The sequence below is a fragment of the Anomaloglossus baeobatrachus genome, chromosome 6 (assembly GCF_048569485.1).
Source record: "Anomaloglossus baeobatrachus isolate aAnoBae1 chromosome 6, aAnoBae1.hap1, whole genome shotgun sequence".
Lineage (NCBI taxonomy): Eukaryota > Metazoa > Chordata > Amphibia > Anura > Aromobatidae > Anomaloglossus > Anomaloglossus baeobatrachus.
In genome coordinates this window covers 551,875,211-551,897,915 of record NC_134358.1, presented here as the reverse complement: position 1 = coordinate 551,897,915, position 22,705 = coordinate 551,875,211, and positions in this window count along the sequence as shown.

Here is a 22,705-nt window from a genome sequence, read left to right as displayed (position 1 = left end):
GGACTCTTTAATCTTCAGGGCCAACTGGAACATCAACAGGGTCCCAATGGGGACCGATAGCAAGGTAGTCGGGAACCGCTATCGATTCAACTCTCTTTTCTTTAAACAGCGGTCTCGTGGCGCAGCTGCCGTAGCTGCCGCTCCCAGCATGGAGCATCTTCAACCTGCTCCGGGTCAGCTTGTGTGGGGAACGGGCCCAGCTGAAATCCCTCCTTGCCGGCTACGAACGGCACCTTCGGTAACAAGGGACCCCGCTGTGACGTGGCCTGTTCTGCCACTTGGCAGCTACATCCCCGCTGTGCCTCAGTCCAGGCTGGGTGTATGGGAGCGGTCATCGGGACTTGCGGTGCTGGCTGCGGGTCGAAGATCGCCTCCGTTGCGGCCGGGCAGACTGCCGGGGCCGTCGTCATCTCCGTCGCAGCCGGGATGGAAGCCGGGACGGGTGCCAGGACGGTGACAAAGGTAAGGCCCTCTCCCACAGACGCTGCGGGCTCCGGCTACCGGTGACAGGGGTAATGGGTCGTCGGGGCAGTGGTCGTGGGCATGGGCAGGGAGGAAGGTGGCATGGTGGATGGCAGCAGGCCTGGCCCCTCAGCCGCAGCGGCCGTTCCCTCAGGGACATAGGGGCGTGGGTCGCTTACTCACTCCTCGGAGACCACCTTCACTTCATATGCACGCACGGTTGCAACCAGGCCCTTCATCTCCGACATCCACTCCGCCATCATGGAGTGGACTGTGGCCTGGAGCTTCTGGCACATCTTGCTGCTGGGTCCAGGAACGGGTTTCGGCAGAGTCCTGGCGTCCCTGCACTCTGCAGCGCTAGTTACATGCCGCCATTCTTCACCCACTTCTTCCCGCTGGCATCAGCAGCAGCCGGCTCCAGCAGGCACGGACATCTTCTTCCCGTCCCCCCTTGGTCTTTCTACAGCACTTCATCTTTTCGGGGGCGGGGCCTCACTTTTTGCGCCTTCACTGCTCGGGAAGACGACTCGAGCGGGAAATCTTCGCGCCCAAAATGGCAGATCTTCAGATTTTTCAGCGGGACACCGCTGACGGGGCTCACAAGGCGCACTTCTACCGGTAAGTAGACTGGTTCAATCCTGTTCATGACGCCAAGTTGTCGGGGGCGGGGGCCAGCGTCCCCATCGCGGGGGCTGCTCGGGGAGATCGCGCTCGGATCCGGTGCCTTCTCCTTGGTGGCTCGAGTGGGCCGGACCCGGGGCTCGAGCAGCGCTCCTCGCCCACGAGTGAAAGGGGAATCGGATTTTTAGGATATATAGAGTTTGTGACGCCACCCACGGGTTGTGGTGATGGTGGGCACCACCGCTGCTGATGACAGGGTTCCCGGGAGCGATGGCGGGGAGCAGCTAGGTGTTAACCCCTCCATGGGTAGGGGCTGGTGGTCCCGGGGCCCGATAGGAGGGAGGAGGATTCCGCAGGATGTGTTTTGGCAGGGTGCAGGGTTGTGGTGCAGCACAGCGCGGTGCCGGATGGCACTGTGGTACTCACTCAGACACAGATGGACAGAGTCTCTGGTAAACCAAACAGCTGGATGGACGGGGCTCGCAGCCGGCTGCGGTGTTCTCCCTGGATGGGCTGATGGTGGGTGTCGTTTCCCTGCACCTGTGTTTTGTATCTTGACTCCAATGCCTGGGCACCGGTGGTCCGCTCCCCGACGTATACGTGCCGGAGGAGCCCTTTTGCCCGCAGACGCTGGCCCTGTGGATCTCTTGCCCTTGGCAGTGGCACTTATCCAGAACGGTTGGGCTTTTGCCTTCACTCGGGACTTGGTTGGGAATGAACCCCTGAGGTCCAGACCGCAATCAGTAAATTTGACTAAAGGTTGGCTTCGAGCCTAGTCGGGGTCTGAGTACCCTGCCTGGTGCTTGGCTCCAATCGGCTCCCCGGTTCGGTACCAGCGAGCCACCGCCCGACCCCGGTCCTACGGTTCCGCTGACCTTCACCAACTCCTGCAGACGGCCACCACCGTCTGCCGACCTTGCTGGAAGTGCCCGGGCTCCAACCCAGACACCGACAGTCTCACTCCTCTCACTCTACTGCCCACAACGGGACTCTGACTGACTACTACTGACTGTGTTTTTCCCGCCTCCAGGTCTGTGAACTCCTAGGTGGGCGGGGACAACCACCTGGCTCCGCCCCACCTGGTGTGGACATCAACCCTGGAGGGTGGCAACAAGGGTTTAATGTTTGACTGGTGTAACCTGTCCAGGGAAGGGGTGTGTATGGTGTTGTGTCTGTGACCACCTGGCTAGACCAGGGCGTCACATTAGCAAGGGTTAAATTTCTTAAAATTCAGCCAGACATGAAGATAGTTTGTTTATAGATGGGGGATAATCCCTCATTGTTTCTACAAGACTCTTGTTGACTCATGTAATTGTTTTCGCCACTGAAGGCCAGACACCCAGATAACTCAATTATGCAAACTTCCCATTGTATTACTAAGTGAATTGCTAGATGTGATGTAATTTACCTGTCTGACCCTTGTCTCTGGATATTTGAATATAGCTTGAAATCTAGCCAATAAGAGCCCAGTCTTATCCACCAATTGTGAAGACCCCAATGGTCTGAATGGATAGCTCAGGGGTATAAGAAGGAGGACTGTCCATTGCCCAGGGAGACTCTTGCTACATGCTACCAATCTAGGACCTGCGGATCCGATTGGCAAGCAATAACCTGGATTATAACACTATATGGACTTCAGCACTGAATGCAAGGATTCTGCTGTGATACCAAGAACTACCTAAGGAAGGAATCCAGCTTGGGACAATCCAGTCATCTGACTACAGACTTTGCAGTCCTCTGACAGCTTCCTAAATCTGGCGTTATTCCTTTCTTGGTGGGTGCCCGCCGAAAGCGGGGTGCTGCTGGATTGGAGTAAGTAGCCCTGGAAGCTCTGAAGCACGGACATTCTAATCCCTGGTGAGCCAGCGGAAGGGTGAGACTCTATTGCCTGTTACATTTGTGTGTTTTGCTGGTTATGTGTTATGTGCCGTTAATTGTTTGGGGATCCAATAAAGTCTTAATATTGTGATTCCCTCATCCTGTGTTGTCTGAGTAGTGTTCCACCCACGGTTAAGGAGGTCGTGCGTTCAGTTGGGATGAGCCCTGAGCCATGCTGTCTTTCTAAAGGCGGCTGGGCCAGCGGACGAGAGCACCCACTGAGCCCCGTGTCTCCACACCGCTGTTTTCAGAAAGCAGCATGTCACGGGCTCCTTCTCCGATATCACTCAATCAACAGAGCGAGACATGAGTGAGCAATCCAAAGAAGATTTATTCCATGCAATCCAAAGTTCCTTTATTCCATGCAATCCAGAAGGTTCATAAAAATAATCCACCACACAGAGGGTAAAATAGTCCAGAAACAAGAATATAGTCCAGTAAGCGATAAATGTCCAGGTATCTCTGAGAAGCTGCAGCTTCTGCCCAGAGGATGCATTTTCCTTCTCTCTTAACCCTAGAACACGCAAGCAATTCAATCTACCATAGAAAACAAATGACCTAGCAGGCCTGGAAGGCCCCAGGTATGTGTTCTAGGGTTAAAGTTCTCAAACAGACAGACTAATCTCCAGGTAAAACAGATGTGCCGCCCCTTCAGCGGATTGAACTGCTCGGATCCGGGGGTGGTGATTGCTCGTGGCTCGAGGGTCTCCAGACCCGGGGGCTAGGGGCCCCACTCAGATAAAAAAGGGGGGACTATTTACAGGGGACAGATATAGTTCGTGACGCCACCCATGGTGTACGGTAATCAGGAGTACAGCCGCTGCCATTGGGAGTACCCAGGGTGATGGACTGGGGCAGCAAGATGATGTTACCCTCCACGGGTAGGAGTAGGCCCCGAAACTCTGGATGGTGATGCGGGGGTGCAGTGCAGGGGTCAGTCGGGTACTCACTCAGCAATGAAGCAGACACTGACAACAGGGTAAACCAAGTCTCTGACTGACGTTGTCCCCTTAGGGGAGCCCGTCCGGGTCCCGTCCCCTGCAGTGTTGCTGGTGGTCTGTAACCTGCCTCCTGGCACACAATTTAGATTGTCAATTGTGGCCCGGTAGCTTGGAGCTTTCCGGGCCCCGCTCCCCACTGTGGCTAAGTGAAGGAGCCTGCTCTCAGGAGCCCACGCTTGGGATTTCAGTGCGCCGCTTGCTCGGAAAGCCCTATTCCCCTCGTTGCGCTAGTGTCCCCAATCTCTGAGCTTCGTGGGAACAGTCCATAAAGGCCCTGTTCTCCGCAGGTTAATTGCCGGGTCGCCTGAAGCTTCTCCCCGACCTAGGGTCAGTCACCCCGACGTGCCTTCGGTCCCGGACTGGTGATAGGACCAGGCTGACCATCCTCCTTGACGGGTTCCAGGCACCTAGCCTAAATCACCTGCAACCAGGGGTCAGACTCCTCTAGATCCAGACCACCGTCTGCGACCTAGTCTGCTTTTCCCCTGGGAGCTACAACTAGCAGATTCCTCAGAGCTCCTCACAGCTCGAAGGCTACCATTGCTCTGACTTGACCCACCTCCCTGCCTGACCCCTAGGTGGGCGGCCCTATTCCTGCTTAAGCAGCCCACTGGTGTGCCTGACAGGTTGTGGTGCAAGGTGTATCTAGGATTTGTGGATGCTGGTGGAGGCAGTACTGCAGGATAGAGACCCAGAACCATGGGGTTTGAGCCCTGCACGGGTGTAGGGCAGATTGTGCAGAACCCTGTGATGACATGAATACTCCAGGGCATCACACAGAGTTTAGGTGGATCCCAGACCCCCCTCCCCAGACTTAGTGACAAAAGCCCAGCAGGAGGTGATTAAACCTGCAAACAGGACAATGTCCACACAAGGAATACAGAGTGAACAGAGTACCACGCCCAAAATATCAACCCACACAAAACCTCACACAGCCCCCACATTCCACCATCACACAGCAGCCATGTTTTTTTTTTCTGATGTACAATTTATTAACTTGGCATATAATTTTTCATATCAGCCATGATTCTGATCTGGGTTAATTAGTGTTAACCCAGGATATTCTGCAAAAACTTTTCGGGATTTTTTTTTGTCTTTTTTTTTGAGATGAAGGTTTAAAAATATAAAATTTTAAAGGGATGATCAAAGCTTTAACCTACCTGTTCTTGACTTTTGGGCTGTAAGCTCACACTGACGGTGACCTGCACATATAATATTATCCTAATGATACAATATTGCCCTTGTTATTATGTTTTTCTTTACCTTACAGCAATTTTATGTTGTTGCTGAGGTTTTTTTTCCTTTAAACCAGTAATTTTTGTAATTTTGTGTCAAAGTAAATGAAATTGTACATATTATAGACATACATCAAAGGAGTATAATGTGTGTGACCCTGCGGATTATAGGTAATGCACATATAAACTGCGCGTTTGGACCCGGCGTGGGGGGAGGTGATAATAGCACCAAGAAAGTAGCAGCGAGGATTGTCTTGAGGACATTTACTGGTGAATGCTGGTTCTGACAGCTCATTTTACATAGGAAGAATCCTGCAATATCTCAGGGACAATATACAAATAGCTCTACCTCCACTTCCTCCAAAATTGAAGGATCTTATAAGATTAATAAACAACACATTCTTTTTTTTTTTTAATGCAAACACTACAATTCATGCTTATAGACAACCTAATGCTATTAATTGTAATATCTGCAATACCAATGTGAGCGAAATACACTCCTTCTATGCCATTGGAACTCCAAATTAATAATAATTATTTTACGAGCGCTTGGGAAATCAATGCAGCACACACGCTCTGTGGTGTACTGGAAGTTTCTGCTTTATTACATCATGTGACCAGTTTATATAGTACCTCAAACAAAGAATCAACTCCTCCAAACTATGCAACAATAAGAGCTGCAGAGGTGTGTATTTAAAATGTGATACTTCCCCGCCCATCAGTGTTAGCTGAGCCCAGTTATAAAAGAAGAAGGTTTCTATAAGACCAAAATGGCTTGTATTCTCTCACACCAGATACAGCCCATGGCAGTGGCATACCTCTAATAACAGCAGACCATGTGGCTGCTATGGAGTCTGTGAGCCGGGGGGGCAGATACCATCACTGGCACCGGGCTTCTGCCATACCCCCGCCGAGCATTGCATTCTCAACTGTATCGGCAAACCTATGTGGAGGGTTGTGTAGGGGTCATTATACTGTTTGCAGGGCTATGTGGGGGTCATTATTCTGTATAGAGGGCTATGTGGGGGTAATTATACTGCTTGGATAGCTATGTGGGGTGCATTATTCTGTATGGAGGGCTATGTGGGGGTCATTATTCTGTATGGAGAGCTATCTGGGGGTCATTATTCTGTATGGAGGGCTATGTGGGGTGCATTATTCTGTATGGAGGGCTATGTGGGGGTCATTATTCTGTATGGAGGACTATGTGGGGTCCATTATTCTGTATGGAGGGCTATGTGGGGCCATTATTCTGTATGGAGGGCTATGTGGGGGTCATTATTCTGTATGGAGGGCTATCTGGGGGTCATTATACTGCTTGGATAGCTATGTGGGGTCATTATACTTCTTGCAGAGCTATGTGGAGGTCATAATACTGCTTGCAGAGCTATGTGGGAGTCATTGTACTGCTTGCAGGGTTATGTGGGGGTCATTATACTTCTTGTAGAGCTATGTGGGGGACATTATACTGCTTGGAAAGCTATGTGGGGGTCATTATACTGCTTGGATAGCTATGTGGGGTCATTATACTGCTTGGAGGGCTACGTGGGGGTCATTATACTTCTTGCAGAGCTATGTGGAGGTCATAATACTGCTTGCAGAGCTATGTGGGGGTCATTATACTGCTTGCAGGGTTATGTGGGGGTCATTATACTTCTTGTAGAGCTATATGGGGGACATTATACTGTTTGGAAAGCTATGTGGGGGTCATTATACTGCTTGGAGAGCTATGTGGGGTCATTATTCTGTATTTAGGGCTATGTGGGGGTCATTATACTGCTTGGAGAGCTATGTGGGGGTCATTTTACAGCTTGGAGAGCTACGTGGGGTCATTATTCTGTATGGAGGGCTGTGTGGGGGTCATTATACTGCTTGGATAGCTATGTGGGGTCATTATACTGCTTGGAGAGCTACGTGGGGTCATTATTCTGTATGGAGGGCTGTGTGGGGGTCATTATACTGCTTGGATAGCTATGTGGGGTCATTATACTGCTTGCAGGGCTATGTGGGGGTCATTATACTTCTTGGAGAGCTATGTGGGGGTCATTATACTGCTTGGAGAGCTATGTGGGGTCATTATTCTTTATGGAGGGCTGTGTGGGGGTCATTATACTGCTTGGATAGCTATGTGGGGTCATTATACTGCTTGGAGAGCTATGTGGGGTTGATTATACTGCTTGGAAGGCTAAGTGTGGTTCATTATACTGCTTGGAAGGCTAAGTGGGGGTCATTATACTGCTTGGAGGGTTATGTGGGGGTCATTATACTGCTTGGAGGGCTATGTGGGGGGGGTCAAACTGTCTGTTTTTAAAAAATGTTTTACGTCTTAGGAAGAATAATTTATGATCACGTGCTGTAATAACTGTATACTCTCTTTTGTGTCCTCTCCGACTCTGGAGGTCATTATAATGTTTGCAGGGAAAATGTTTTCTATGGAACGTGTTGGGATAATCTTATAAATGTGTCCCTGCTATGTACTGTGTAATGGCTGTGTCTGACCGTAAAACATTTCCCTGTCTGTTTTTAAAAAAATGTTTTACCTCTTAGGTAGAATTATTTGTGATCCTCTACTGCAATGTCTGTATACTCTTTTCTATCCTCCCCTGCCCAGGAGATGTAGTATGATCAGACCATGTTCCTGTACGGTCAGACACGGCCATTACACAGTACACAGCAGGGACACATTTATAAGATTATCTCCGCAGAGGAACATTTTTATTTAAATATATCCAATTGTGGAAATTATTATTATTCCAAGATCTATTGATTAAAATGAGTAACTAGTGATTTACTGCGCACTGCTTGGTGTGCTGTGGAATTCCTACTGCAGTTCCTCTGCATTCTTTGTTTTTCTTTCATTTGGTTATTTCCTTGTAGCGCCCTGAAGCCATCAGAGAGCTACAAGGTACTGCATCTTCATCAGGATGCAGGGCCTACCCCCTAGGGACCCAGAAGACCAGTGCCGGTAACAACCAGACATTCCAGAAAACCCTGTTCTTCCCCAAATTCCCCCCATAGACTGGTACCAGGCTAGGGTTGGACCAATGGATGGCCACCTAGAGGTGGAGCCAATCCAGTCCACTAGATGACCAGGTGGGAGGGGCAGACAGTGGAGAGTCAGTGAGGGAGTGAGTCAGTGACCGTGAGAGAGAGAGGAAGCACTGAGAGGAGTATGATGGTGACCTGAGGGCCCAGGCGGTTGGTTGCCGTTGGAGTATGGTGGAGTCCATCCGGAACCATGCACCAACGGGGTACAGAATCCTAGGTCAGGCAAACGCTCCAGGCAGACATGATAAAATCTGCAGAAGTGAGGGGACCATCAAGGACCTCATTGACCTTGAAGTTCGAGACACAGTAGCAACGAGAGAACCGGGGACCAGGACCAGAGACTTCGACCCCACAGGGTTCACGCTACCGTCATATGGACTGCCATTAAGAGACTACCAGGAGGGGACACCCAGCCGCTTCAAGCCACTGGGACCCACCAACTAAAGACAGGTGCAGGGGAAAGAAGCCACCAGGTCATTAAACCGACACTGGGACTAAGGGGACCTGCGGCTGAGACCAGCCTGCCTCGGATGACCAGTCTCCAGCTTACTGTGAGTAAAGGAACCAGTTACACTGCAACCCATTGTGTGGCCTACCATCTTTCAACACCCATCTTCATCACCTATGCTCTGGGCCCTGGCCCTACTTGCGGAGGGCCTAACATCCAGACTGCCATCAACACCAGCCCCAGTAGCAAGAACTGTGCAGCGGCGGCTCCATCCACATAGCCGCAACCTGCAAGTGGCGTCACGTATAAACTTTATTCAACAATCCCCTGTAAATAATCCCCTTTTCAAGAAGCACCCAGGGCACGGAACCGGGCAATGGCCACCAAAGTCACATTTCCCAGTTATACACCGCTCGGGACCGAGTGCCCCATAACCCTGGGCGACACATCCTCCCTACTTTTTGTTTTTTGTTTTCCTCATTATTTGTTGTATGATATCTCTGTGTGAGCGTGCTGAGTAATACAGTTTTGGGTTCCCGTTTGTCTATCAATGTTTGTGTTAACACGCTACTATCCTGACCTCCCCTCCCCCTGGGGTAAGGAGGGAGGAGATACTAGATCTGGGCTGGTCAGGAGCAGGGTCAGTCTGGAGGCTCAGACATCCCCACCTTCAGAGGTATCGCTGAGATAAGGGATAGCCTGGGCACCCCTAGTCTGAGGGCCAGTCTAGGAACCTCAGTCCCCACTCTCCCCAATCACCGTGACAGTTTTTTAATGGGTCCAAATTTTAGGAGTGACCAGAAGTTCTGGGTGGGACTGGTCATTCCCATATCTCCAATCCAGCTCATTTAAAAAGCAGCTGAGCTGCCTCAGAAATTGTCTGTGTGTAAAGACCTGCTGGATACGGGTCAGTCCGTGCCAGAGGCTGACTAAATAGTGTTAACTTTGCACGGGAGAGCCCGCGACTGCCATCTGGACCTTTCTGTTTATTTTTACCTTTGTGCCAAGATAAGGCTGTTTCTTGTTAATTCGCAGAAGGTTTATGAACAATAACACAGACTTTGTGCTTTTGTGTACTGCCGCCCGAAAGCGAGGATCCCTACAGAGGAACGTCTGCTGCATTTAGACATTTATCAGTTCTATGCCATAAAAGCAGCAACCAATGTACAAACTGTCCTTTTCATTTTATATATGCGATGTATCTAAGATACAGTATGAGCCTCTTAAAGCAGCTACTGCTGATAAGTCTTTGGCTTTGTGATCTTTTTTTGTTTCTATGGTAACAAATTTTACATCACATGAAAGCCTTATGTGTCTAATATATGTTTTCAAAATTTTGTGTTTGTTGCTTATGGCAACAGTGTTCTGCGCACGCGGGAAAACAAAATGGCGGAGTCTAATGCGATATTCACAGCAACTGAGATCAGAGGAGGGATAAAATTCTTGATTCTGCAAGGAAAATTGTGTCGCCCTGGACAAGCCAGGGGCCACAGAGAACAACACCAACACACCCCACACTCCCTGCAGGCACATCAAGGTCAGACACAAAACCCTTGTTGCCTTCCTCCAGAGGCTGATGTCCACACCAGGGGGTGGATCCAGGCGGTTGGTCTCCACCCACCAAGGAGTTCACAGTCCTGGAGGCAGGAAAACAGCCAGTCTAGTTTGGACAGTGGAAGTGGAAGGAGAAAAAGTGAAGTGAGAGGAGAAAAGTGAGAGCTAAGAGTCTGAAGTTGGTCCGGGTGTGTGGCCCGGACAAGACAGCAAGGTTGGCAGACGATGGTGACCGTCTGCAGGAGTGGCCGATTGGAGTCTACCGTAAGGACCGTGGACGGGTGGTGGCCCGGCGGTACCGGACCGGTACACAAAGAGAAGCCAGCACCAGTGGCAGGGGCCTTTCGGACCCCGGCAAGGCTAGGAGTCGCCGTGAAGTTGCCGAATCCGTTAGTGAAGGGGACCTCCGGGTTTCCAAACAGTCAAGTCCCGACAGAAGGCAACAGTCCAACCCAGTGAGAGAGACACCGCCACCGCCAAGGCAATCGTTTCTCAGGGCCAGCGCCTGCGGGCAAAAGGGGCTCCTCCGGCCCATATCCAAGTCGGGGAGCGGGTTACCGGTGGGAACCCATCGAAACCGAACAGACTGAGTAGGTGCAGGTGTGACGCCCTGGACCAGCCAGGGGTCACAGGTAATGACATCACCACACCCTACACCCCGGTTAGGTACACCTAAGCTAAACCAGAAATCCTTGTTGCCTTCCCCAGGGGCTGATGTCCACACCAGGGGGTGGAGCCAGGCGGTTGGTCTCCGCCCACCAAGGAGTTCACAGTCCTGGAGGAGGGAAAACAGGCAGATAGAGTTTGGAGGAGGAAGTGGAAGGAGGAAAGGAGTAGGGAGGAGAAAAGGGACAGCAAAGAGCCTGAAGTTGGTCCGGGTGTGTGCCCCGGACGGAGACAGCAAGGTTAGCAGACGGCGGTGACCGTCTGCAGTGGAGGCTGATCGGAGTTGCCGTGAGGACCGTGGACGGGTGGTGGCCCGGCGGTACCGGACTAGTACACAAGGAGAAGCCAGCACCATTGGCAGGGGCCTTTCGGATCCCGGCAAGGCTTGGAGTCGCCGTGAATTTTTCAAATCCGTCAGTGAAGGGGACCTCCGGGTCTCCAAACAACTAAGTCCGGATTGAAGGCAACAGTCCAACCGTATGAGAGAGACACCGCCACCGCCAAGGCACCAGTTTCTCAGGGCCAGCGCCTGCGGGCAAAGAGGGGCTCCTCCGGCCCATATCCAAGTCGGGGAGCGGGTTACCGGTGGGAACCCATCGCAACCAACAGAAGTACTAGGTGCAGGGAAAGAGACAGTCACCGATAACTACCGGGGAAAAGCAACAGCAGCCGTCCGTGGGAACCGTCTTTCCAGCCGTGTGTTTTACCGAGAACTGTGTCAACGTCTCAGGCTGAGTGAGTACCACCGTGCCGTACGGCACAGCGCTGCCCCCGCGACCCTGCACCTCACCAGGCCCCGCACCCGGCCTGCCATCCATCCCTACCCCATCACTGTCAATCCCCTACCCCAATCAATCCCCTACCCACGGAGGGGAGAAATAACAACAAAGCTGCTCCCGGGATCCCCATACAGAGCAGCGGTGGTGTTACCAAAAATCACCACAACCGTGGGTGGCATCACGGACAATAAATTCCCAAAACCAATCCCCTTTTCACTCACGGGTGAGGAGCGCCGCTCGAGTCCCCGGGATCCGGCACATCGCTCGAGCCACCGAGCAGCAGAAGCAGCGGCAGCCGGACCCGAGCAGAGGGAGAGCGCAGCATCCCCTCCTCCGCCCGCGACACAGGGAAAAGACAGTCACCGCTAACCTGCAGGGAACAACAACACCGCAGCCGTCCGAGGGACCCGTCCATCCAGCCGCTTGTTTTACCGTGAACTGTGTCATCATCATTGGGCTGAGTGAGTACCTCCGTGCCGTGCGGCACAGAGCTGCCCCTGCGACCCTGCACCTCATCAGGCCCCGCAACCCGCCTGTCATCAATCCTTACCCCATCACCGGGCCCCAGGACAACCAACCCCCTACCCACGGAGGGGAGAAATAACAACTCAGCTGCTCTCTGTCACCGCTCCCGGGATCCCCGTCTAGAGCAGCGGTGGTGTCACCAAAATCACCACAACCATGGGTGGCGTCACGGACAATATCCCTAAAACCAAAACCACCCCTTTTCACTCACGGGCGAGGAGCGCCGCTCGAGTCCCCGGGATCCGGCCCATCGCTCGAGCCACCGAGCAGCAGCAGCCGCAGAGCAGCGGCAGCCGGACCCGAGCAGTGGGAGAGCGCAGCGTCCCCTCCTCCGCCCGCGACAACTTGGCGTCACAAACAGGATCTTACCGCTCTGCCGTTGGCTAGAGGTGCGCCTTGTTACCGCTGGAGGTGTCCGGCCAGAAAATTTCAGCAGCCGCCATCTTTGGCGCGAAGAGTTCCCGCTCGAGCGCCTCCTCGAGTAGTGGAGGCGCGAAAGCCAAAACCCCGCCCCGATAGAGGAGGGGCTGGAAAGAAACTAAGGGGGACGGAAACAAGATGTCTGCGCCCGACGAAGCCGCTGGAAGAGCGGCGGACGCAGCCGCGGAGGCACCCGTAAATGGGAATGGGCCTGCCCAGGTCCCGGCCGCGCTGGTGGGAGGCGCCGCGTCACCAGTTCTCGCTCAGGTAATGCCGTTCTCTTTGCCCTATGTGCCCGGAGCTGCCTGGCTACCGCAGTACGATGGGAAACCTGATGCCTTGCAGGTTTTCCGGAAAAAACTTAGTCCGCTGCTAGAATTGTACCCCCTGACTGATAAGCAGCGTGCAGCGCTAGTGCTGGGGCAGCTAACCGGCGCGGCTGAGCAAGAGGCGGAGACCTGGGCCGAGGGGGACCGGTCCTCTGTAGCCACCATCTTTAAAAAGCTGCAGACTGCATTTGAGACCCGTACAGAGGCAGAGTTGCAGATGCAGTTCTATCAATGCCGACAACGGCCCGCAGATAGCAGGACTATATATACATACCGGTACTATGCTCTGCGCCTGCAAACCGCACTCCGCACACTGAAGCGGGTGGACACCATCAGCAGTGTGGACAGTAACAAGATGCTAAGTGAGCAGTTCGTGCAGGGGATGAGGTCCTCCGAGGACCGTAAGCAGCTTCGGCTGTGGGCCCTAGAACACCCTGACGTGGACTTTACCGTATTAAAAGAACGGGCCATCAAAGCTCTGCAACCCCCTGCATTGGAAGCTCCTGAGCCAACCATGTGGCCAGTTGAGACTGCTCCTGTTGTGGTGGCTCCTACCAGACCGGCACCTCCAGTGCCTGCAGCCCCAAGCGGGGCCATGGAGGAGCTCACTGCACGACTTCGCCGCATGGATGGGGACCTTGCTAAGATTCTCGCCGCACTCCAGCCTCCAACCAGATCTCAGGCACCGGTGGAGATACAGCTCGCCGAGGGCCCGGAGGACGTCCCCTGGATGCAGCGGAGAAGGGCCAATGGCTCGCGGAACGGGGCCCCAATCTGTTACAAGTGCAGCAAACCCGGCCACTACGCCCGACGGTGTCCGTTAAACGAGCAACCCCTGGGGCCACGGGCCAATCCTCAGGAGTAGAACCCCATGGCCCCCCAGACTGGCGGGACCGGTACATCGGGGCCCGGCCTATCATTCCCGTGGCTGTGGACGGCATACCGGTGATGGCTCTCCTGGACACTGGATCACAGGTAACCACTATACCATACACACTGTATCAACGGTATTGGGGGAAAGATGAGCTGGCTCCCCCAGATGCTAGTATAACACTGATTGCTGCTGATGGACTCCCATTGACCCAAGTGGGATACAAACAAGTGGCCATGACTGTGGGGCGAGCTGAACTGCAACACCAGGGTATGATTGTGGTAATGAATGAACCCAGTGATCATAACCCGAAGATAGTGCTAGGAACTAATGTGATGGAGCACTGTATGAGTGATGTGCTGACCCTACTGCAGCAGCTGGCCGCCACGGCGGCGGGGAGTCAACAGAGAGCTGTGCAGCGTGAGATCCGAGCCTTGATGTACCGCCAGCATGTGAACTCGACAGGAGGAGAGATTGGTGGGGTGAGAGTGATGGATGTTGCCCCGTTGATTGTGCCCCCTAGGAGCGAGATGATGATTTGGTGTAAGGCAGCAGTAGGGCCCCAGGGACGTGACTACCCTGCCATGATAGAGCCCATGCCCTCCGAGCACTGGCCCACAGTAATGGTCGCCCGAGGGGTGGTAGATGTAAAGAAGGGGAGAGTGCCTGTGAGGGTGCTGAACTGCGGGGAGGAAGAAGTCAGGCTTCCCCGGTATGCTACACTTGCCAAGTTGCTCACTCTGGATCCCCACACCATCCGTGAGGCAGTTCCCCCAACCTCACCACCGACTGCCAGCACTCACCCGCCCCAAGGGGAGTTAGATGAGTGGCACCAACAGCTACATGTAGGCACTGACGATACCCCTACACATCACAAAGAAGGGGTATACCGGGTGGTACGGGAGTATGAGCAAGTTTTTAGCAAACATCCCCTAGACTTTGGGCAGATTAAAGGGGTCCAACACCATATTCCTACCGGTGAACACCCCCCTATCAAAGAGAGGTACAGGCCTATTCCCCCTGCACACTACCAATGTGCCAAGGACATGTTGAGGAACATGAGGGAAGCAGGGGTCATCAGGGACAGCTGTAGTCCCTGGGCCGCCCCGTTGGTACTGGTTAAGAAGAAGGACGGCACCATGCGGATGTGTGTGGATTACCGGAAGATTAACCAGATAACGCATAAAGATGCTTACCCACTGCCCCGTATTGAAGAGTCTTTGGCCGCATTGAGAACTGCAAATTACTTCTCCACCCTTGACCGCACCAGCGGGTACTGGCAAGTGGCTGTGGCACCGGAGGACCAGGAGAAAACTGCCTTCACCACCCCAATGGGGCTCTGTGAATTCAATAGTATGCCGTTCGGGCTGTGCAACGCCCCTGAAACCTTCCAACGGCTGATGGAGTGCTGTCTGGGGCATCTAAACTTCGAGACCGTCCTGTTATACCTGGATGATGTGATTGTGTACTCCCAGACGTATGAAGCCCACCTGGAGCACTTGGCCGAAGTGTTCGCGTCCCTTGCCAAATACGGGATGAAGTTGAAGCCCTCCAAGTGTCACCTGCTGAAACCCAGAGTGCAGTACCTGGGGCATGTGGTGGGTGCAGAAGGTGTCACCCCCGACCCCGAGAAGATCACTGCCATCCAAGACTGGCCGAGACCAACCACAGTGAGGGAAGTAAGGCAGTTTCTGGGTCTGATGGGTACTATGGGCGCTTCATCAAGGGGTACACGAAGATGGCTGCCCCCATGCAAGACCTCCTCGTGGGACAGACCAAAGGTGGTAGACCCATCGGAGCCCCACTGGTGTGGGAAGAAAGGCATGAGAAATCCTTCCGTCAACTGAAAGCGGCCTTTACCGGAGAGGAGATCCTGGCGTATCCTGATTACAGCAACCCGTTCATCCTCTACACCGATGCCAGCAATGTGGGCTTGGGGGCAGTCTTGTCCCAGGTCCAAGATGGGAAGGAAAAAGTGATTGCTTATGCTAGCCGAAAGCTCCGACCGACTGAAAGGAATCCTGAGAATTACAGCTCTTTCAAGCTCGAGCTCCTGGCGCTGGTGTGGGCTATCACCGAGCGGTTCCGCCATTACCTGGCCGCAGCAAAGTTCACCGCTTTCACGGATAATAATCCGCTGACCCACCTGGACACGGCCAAGTTGGGCGCGTTGGAACAGCGGTGGGTGGCCAGGCTAGCCAACTACGATTTCACCATCAAATACAGGGCCGGTCGTGCCAACGTTAATGCTGATGCACTCTCTCGGATGCCCCATTTGTCAGAAGAAGGGTGCGAGGATGACGACCTCGAAGAGATCGAGTTGCCTGCATTTCACCAGCCACCAACTGAGAAGGTGCATGTCCACCAGCAACGGGCGAATCTGGACCCGCTGCCCAGTCAGGAGTGGCAGGAAGCTCAAAACCAGGCGCCCGCTGTCCGCCTAGTTAAGATCCTGGTGGAGCAAGGTGCTGCTGGAATAGACCCTGCCGCCCCAGCTGAAGCCCAGCGCCTGTGGCGAGAACGGACCCGGTTGTATCTACACCAGGGAAAGTTGTACCGTGAGCTGATTAACCTGAAGACTCATGAGAAAATCCGCCAGTTGGTGATTCCCCAAGCTAATGTGCCCACCGTTCTACAAGCGTACCATGATGGTGCCAGACACTTCGGATGGAAGAAGCTGGAGATGCTGTTGAGGGAGCGGTTCTATTGGAGTGGGATGCGGGAGTCTGTAGAGGCCTGGTGCCGAGAGTGCGGTCCTTGCACGCTGAGAAGGAAGGACGAGGCCAGCCAGAAGGCGCCCCTACACCCGACCGTTACACATCAACCGCTGGAGCTGATCGCCCTGGACCATGTAAAGCTCACCCCCAGCCGAAGTGGGTACACCTACGCTCTAACCATAGTAGACCACTATTCAAGGTTCATGGTGGTTGTCCCAGTCAAAGACCTAACTGGTCGTACTGCCGCTAGAGCGTTCCAGGCTTATTTCTGCCGACTACATGGATACCCTGAGAAGGTGCTTACTGATCAAGGCCCGGCCTTTGAAGCGGAGGTGTTCCATGAGTTTTGCCAGTTGTACGGCTGCAAGAAGATCCGGACCACCCCTTACCATGCCCAGACCAACGGCATGTGTGAGAAGATGAACCACTTGGTCCTGGGCCTCCTCAAGACGTTGCCGCTGGAAGAGCGGAACCTGTGGCCGGAGAAGCTACCCGACTTGGTCGATATGTACAACAATATCCCTTCCAGCTCAACGAAGTGCACCCCAGCATACCTGATGAGGGCTCGCCCCGGTCGGCTACCGGTGGATCTGGACATGGGATTGGAGGCCCCAGAAGCACTCCCTTCGACAGCTGAATGGGAAACTCGGCGGAGGGTGCAATACCGACAGATTCAAGAATATGTCGAGAAGAACTTGAGTCGGAGTCGGGAACAGCAAGAGCAGCGCTGCAACCAGAAGGCGTCTGCTGGCCCTTTCCAGCCTGGAGATGTAGTGCTGAAGCGGAAGAGGAGAACCCACAAGCTGGATGATCAATGGGAACAAACCCCATACGTCATACAGCCCACAGGATGGGAAGATGGGAAGGCCTACCAGATCAGTCGTGACCAAGGGGGCACTTTGGCCACGGTTTCCCGGGACCATCTGAAAAGGTGCCCACCAGCATTGAGGGCAGCGGCTGAAGTTCCGGTTCCTCCACCAGCGGAGAAGGCAAAAGAGGTAATCCACACCGTGATGGGTGACTTCCCAGCGGACTGGCCTACACAGAACGGCGCGGTGATTCTTCCAGTGATACTGTTCCCACAACCCGTGGATGAAGTGATGGAGGTGGTCAACCGTGAGCCAGAGCCAGTGCCAGTGCCCAGGGATGAACCTGTGCCCAGCTCCCCTACGCCTCTGCCTGCCCCACAGGATAACAGGGAAGAGAGACTGATTGTTCCCTCTCCCCCGCTGCCCGTCACCACTGACACCGGACCCCGGAGGTCCACTCGCCCCAACCTAGGTAGACCCCCACTTAGGTACAGGGAAACTACTATTTAGAGGGGGGGGGGTGAACATTGTGTGTTGAAAGCACTGTTTAAAAGTTTTAAAAGTTTTTGAAAGTTTTGTAAAGATGAGAATGATAAGTCAATGATAACCGTGAAAAGTCACCTGATTGCACCCTGATTTGGAACCGGTCGTAGCCGGCAACTGGTCCCCGTTGGGACCCCCTTCACCTCACATAGGAACTACTATGAACATGCCTGAGAACTAGCAGGGCAACCACAAACTTAGTGGCTTGTAAATAAAAATGTTGTTGCAGCTTCCACCGTTGCCGCCTCCGGAGAGGCAGGTTGGAGGGAGGGCCCGCAGTGTAGCAGGCTGGGGCCCAGCCACCACCGGAACCGGTGGCTACCCTCTGGGGGTTCCAGGGGCTGCCCATGGACGTGGGTCCCCTGGAAAGGACAGATGCCGCTCGGGTAACTTGTGCAGGACTGGGGTCAAGGGGTGCTGCCCATTTGCTTAGGGGCAGCATCAGGGCCAGGTTGCTCGGGTGGGTGAGAGCGGAAGCCGTAACCGTTACCGTAATGTTTAAGTAAGAGTACCTCCCGATGTGGGAAGATGTTATTATAATTGTAAGTGTATTACCATTTTTACCTTTTCATATTTTTCCAGTTGGTGAAAATAAAACCGGTGTTGGACGGGCAGCCCGAGGACGGTCTGCATTAAACTAAGGGGGAATGTGTCGCCCTGGACAAGCCAGGGGCCACAGAGAACAACACCAACACACCCCACACTCCCTGCAGGCACATCAAGGTCAGACACAAAACTCTTGTTGCCTTCCTCCAGGGGCTGATGTCCACACCAGGGGGTGGAGCCAGGCAGTTGGTCTCCACCCACCAAGGAGTTCACAGTCCTGGAGGAGGGAAAACAGGCAGTCTAGTTTGGACAGTGGAAGTGGAAGGAGGAAAAGTGAAGTGAGAGGAGAAAAGTGAGAGCTAAGAGCCTGAAGTTGGTCCGGGTGTGTGGCCCGGACAAGACAGCAAGGTTGGCAGACGGTGGTGACCGTCTGCAGGAGTGGCCGATTGGAGTCTACCGTAAGGACCGTGGACGGGTGGTGGCCTGGCGGTACCGGACCGGTACACAAAGAGAAGCCAGCACCAGTGGCAGGGGCCTTTCGGACCCCGGCAAGGCTAGGAGTCGCCGTGAAGTTGCCGAATCCGTTAGTGAAGGGGACCTCCGGGTTTCCAAACAGTCAAGTCCCGACAGAAGGCAACAGTCCAACCCAGTGAGAGAGACACCGCCACCGCCAAGGCAACCGTTTTTCAGGGCCAGCGCCTGCAGGCAAAAGGGGCTCCTCCGGCCCATATCCAAGTCGGGGAGCGGGTTACCGGTGGGAACCCATCGAAACCGTACAGACTGAGTAGGTGCAGGGAAAAAACAGTCACCGCTAACCTGCAGGGAACAACAACACCAAAGCCGTCCGAGGGACCCGTCCATCCAGCCGCTTGTTTTACCGTGAACTGTGTCATCATCATTGGGCTGAGTGAGTACCTCCGTGCCGTGCGGCACAGCGCTGCCCCTGCGACCCTGCACCTCATCAGGCCCCGCAACCCGCCTGTCATCAATCCTTACCCCATCACCGGGCCCCAGGACAACCAACCCCCTACCCACGGAGGGGAGAAATAACAACTCAGCTGCTCCCTGTCACCGCTCCCGGGATCCCCGTCTAGAGCAGCGGTGGTGTCACCAAAATCACCACAACCGTGGGTGGCGTCACGGACAATATCCCTAAAACCAAAACCACCCCTTTTCACTCACGGGCGAGGAGCGCCGCTCGAGTCCCCGGGATCCGGCCCATCGCTCGAGCCACCGAGCAGCAGCAGCCGCAGAGCAGCGGCAGCCGGACCCGAACAGTGGGAGAGCGCAGCGTCCCCTCCTCCGCCCGCGACAAAATCAGCAAAGGATATTCATGGTGATATGTCGCAGACATTGGGGGATCAATGCAATTCATATTCCACAGTTAAGAACTGGGTTGCCAAATTTAAACCGGGCCACTTCAGCCCCAATGATGAGGAACGTCCTGGACGCCCGAGAGTGGTTGTTGTTCCGGAGATCGTCAATGCTGTGCACAACCTCATACAGGAGAATCCACGAATTTCAGCCATAGCAATAGCAGACATCATGGGGATTTCCCGTGAACGTGTTTGTGTCATTATCCATGAACATTTGGACATGAAGAAGCGATCTGCAAAGTGGGTCCCCAAATGTCTGACAACAGATCAGAGAAGCATGCGAATGAAAACTTCCCGGTCCATTTGTCAGCGTTTCCAGACTGATAAGAACTTCCCAGATCGATCGGTCACTATGGATGAGACCTAGATTTATTTGTATGACCCTGAAAACAAGGAGCAGTCAAAAGTGTGAAGGCACAGAGGTTCTCCTCATCCAAAGAAGTTCAGGGTGCAAAAATCAGCCACTAAGGTGATGGCATCTGTGTTCTGAGATAAGGAGGGTGTGCTGCTAGTGGACTACCTTCAAAAGGGTTCCACCATCAATGCAAGGTATTACATTGAACTTTTGGACCAACTGAAGGCAGCTCTGAAGGCATGGCAAACTACCCAAAGGAATCTTGTTCCTGCAAGACAACGCCTCCGTTCGCACTGCATAAGCGACCATGGCAAAACCGGCAGAGCTGGGCTTCCAGCTGGTTGACCACCCACCTTATTAACCAGATCTAGCTCCCTCTTACTATCATCTGTTTCCAAACCTGCAGAAACACCTCAAGGTACCAAATTTCACACCATTTCTGATGCCATGGCTGCTACGGATGCCTGGTTTTAGGCACAACCAAAATCCTTCTTTTTGCTAGTGTACCGCCCCGCGGCCTCGGCTGCGGCCGCCGAGCCGCTCAGACCCGTGCTCGCGTTATACGAATGGTGGCTCGAGCCTCTCACGGACCTGGGGGTCACGTCGCTCTGCAAGGGGGGTTGGCGTTACACACGGGGGATGCGGGTATTTGGTTTTGGGACGATTATTCATGACACCACCCACGGGTTGTGGTGATGGTGGACACCACCACTGCGGTGAAGGTACGGGGACTCCCGGGAGCGGTGTAGTGGCGCAGTTAGGTGTTGACCCCTCCAAGGGTAGGGGATGTTGGTCCCGGGGTCCGGTTGTGCGAGGGCCTGGGTGCAGGGTGCAGTGTTGCGGTGCAGCGCGGTGCAGTGCCTGATGGCACTGGTGTACTCACGATTAAACCACACAGAGTCACTGGTAAACCAAACGGAGGAATAAATGGGGCCCGCAGCTGGCTGCAGCTTCCTAGTCGGGTTGGCAATGTCCGCCTTTCTCCTGCACCTGTGTTTGTAGTGTGACCACTGTGCCTGGGCACTGGTAGTCCGCTCCCCGGCTTGTATGTGTCGTAGGAGCCCCTTTATCCCGCAGGCGCTGGCCCTTGGATCTCTGGCCTCTGCCGGTGGCTACTATCCGGACAGGTTGGGCTGTTGCCTTCAATCGGGACTTTGGTGGGAATGAACCCCTGAGGTCCAGACCGCAATCAGTTAATTCGACTATGGTGGTGGCATATAGCCTAGTTCGGGGTCTGAGTACCCTGCCTGGTGCTCCGGTATCCAGTTAGCTCCTCGATTCGGTTCAGGCGGGCCACTACCCTGTCCCAGTCCCTTACGGTTCCGCTGGTCGTGTTCCCGGTCTCCTGCAGGCGGCCACTGCCGTCTGCCTGCCTGACTGTTTAAACCGTCTGTCTGCACAGAACCCTGTACTGAACTGGACTGCTCTCTTTGCTGACCTCTCCTCAACTCCCTTGTCTTAACTCCACTGTCTTCCTGCCTCAGGCCAGCAGACTCCTCGGGGGGCGTCTCTTTCTGCCTGACTCCGCCCACCTGGTGTGCCTGTCTGACTCTGAGGGAGGCAATCAGGTCTTTGTGGTTGACTGATGGTACCTTTCTAGTGTGGGGGTGTATGTGGTGAGTGTTGTGACCTGTGACCCCTGAGGTCCAGGGCGTCACACTAGGCTTACAGAACGTGGAATACCGATATAAGAAGTGTGTTGTCATCAGTGGAGAGTATGTGGAATAAGGGCTTGTGCGTACACTGCGTCCTGTCCATTGCAGAAAAAAATGCATCCTCTGGCAGTCCGTGATTTTGTAAATATTGCGGTTGTCAAAAAAACGCAAGTAAAATGCATGTTTATTTTTATGCGGTTTTTGTGCGTTTTAGCTCTTTTTACATGCAAATTTGATGTGCTTTCAAAGCTTTATCTATGATTGTTGAACGCTGCCAAAACGCACTAAATAAGTGACATGCGGCATTTTTTAACGCAGACATTTTGTCAAATTTTTGACTCTCAAAACGCCGCGTTAAAAAAAGCATTGTGCGCATGAATTTTGCATAATTCACATAGACTTTGCTTGGAAAGCAAAACTCATGCATTTTGACAATGAGACGCTGCAGTTTAAAACGCTAGAAAAAAATGCAACGTGCGCACGAGCCCTAAATGTAAAGTTTCATCATCCTATCTCATTTCTTTCTGGGTAAAGCCAAAGACTTATCAGCAGCCCTTCGTATATAAATTATCCTCTTGTGGCCTCAGGAAAATGATTTCAAGTGTTTATTGTTGCAGTATTAATATTATTCCTGGCTGCTCAGTCACAAATTAAATATGTGTAGTCGCCTATCAGACTTCCTTGATGTGGTCTGCCGTGCCCATACGGAGCGTGGCCAATTTCCTTTTCATCTGTCATTGCTCCGAATGTAAACAAATCATATCCTCTTCCTTTGTATCAACAATTCTCTTTTTAGTGGGGCGCTATTATCCACCTAAAAGAAAAAAAAAACCTACTCACACCTCTTAATTTTCCATGGAAACTTCC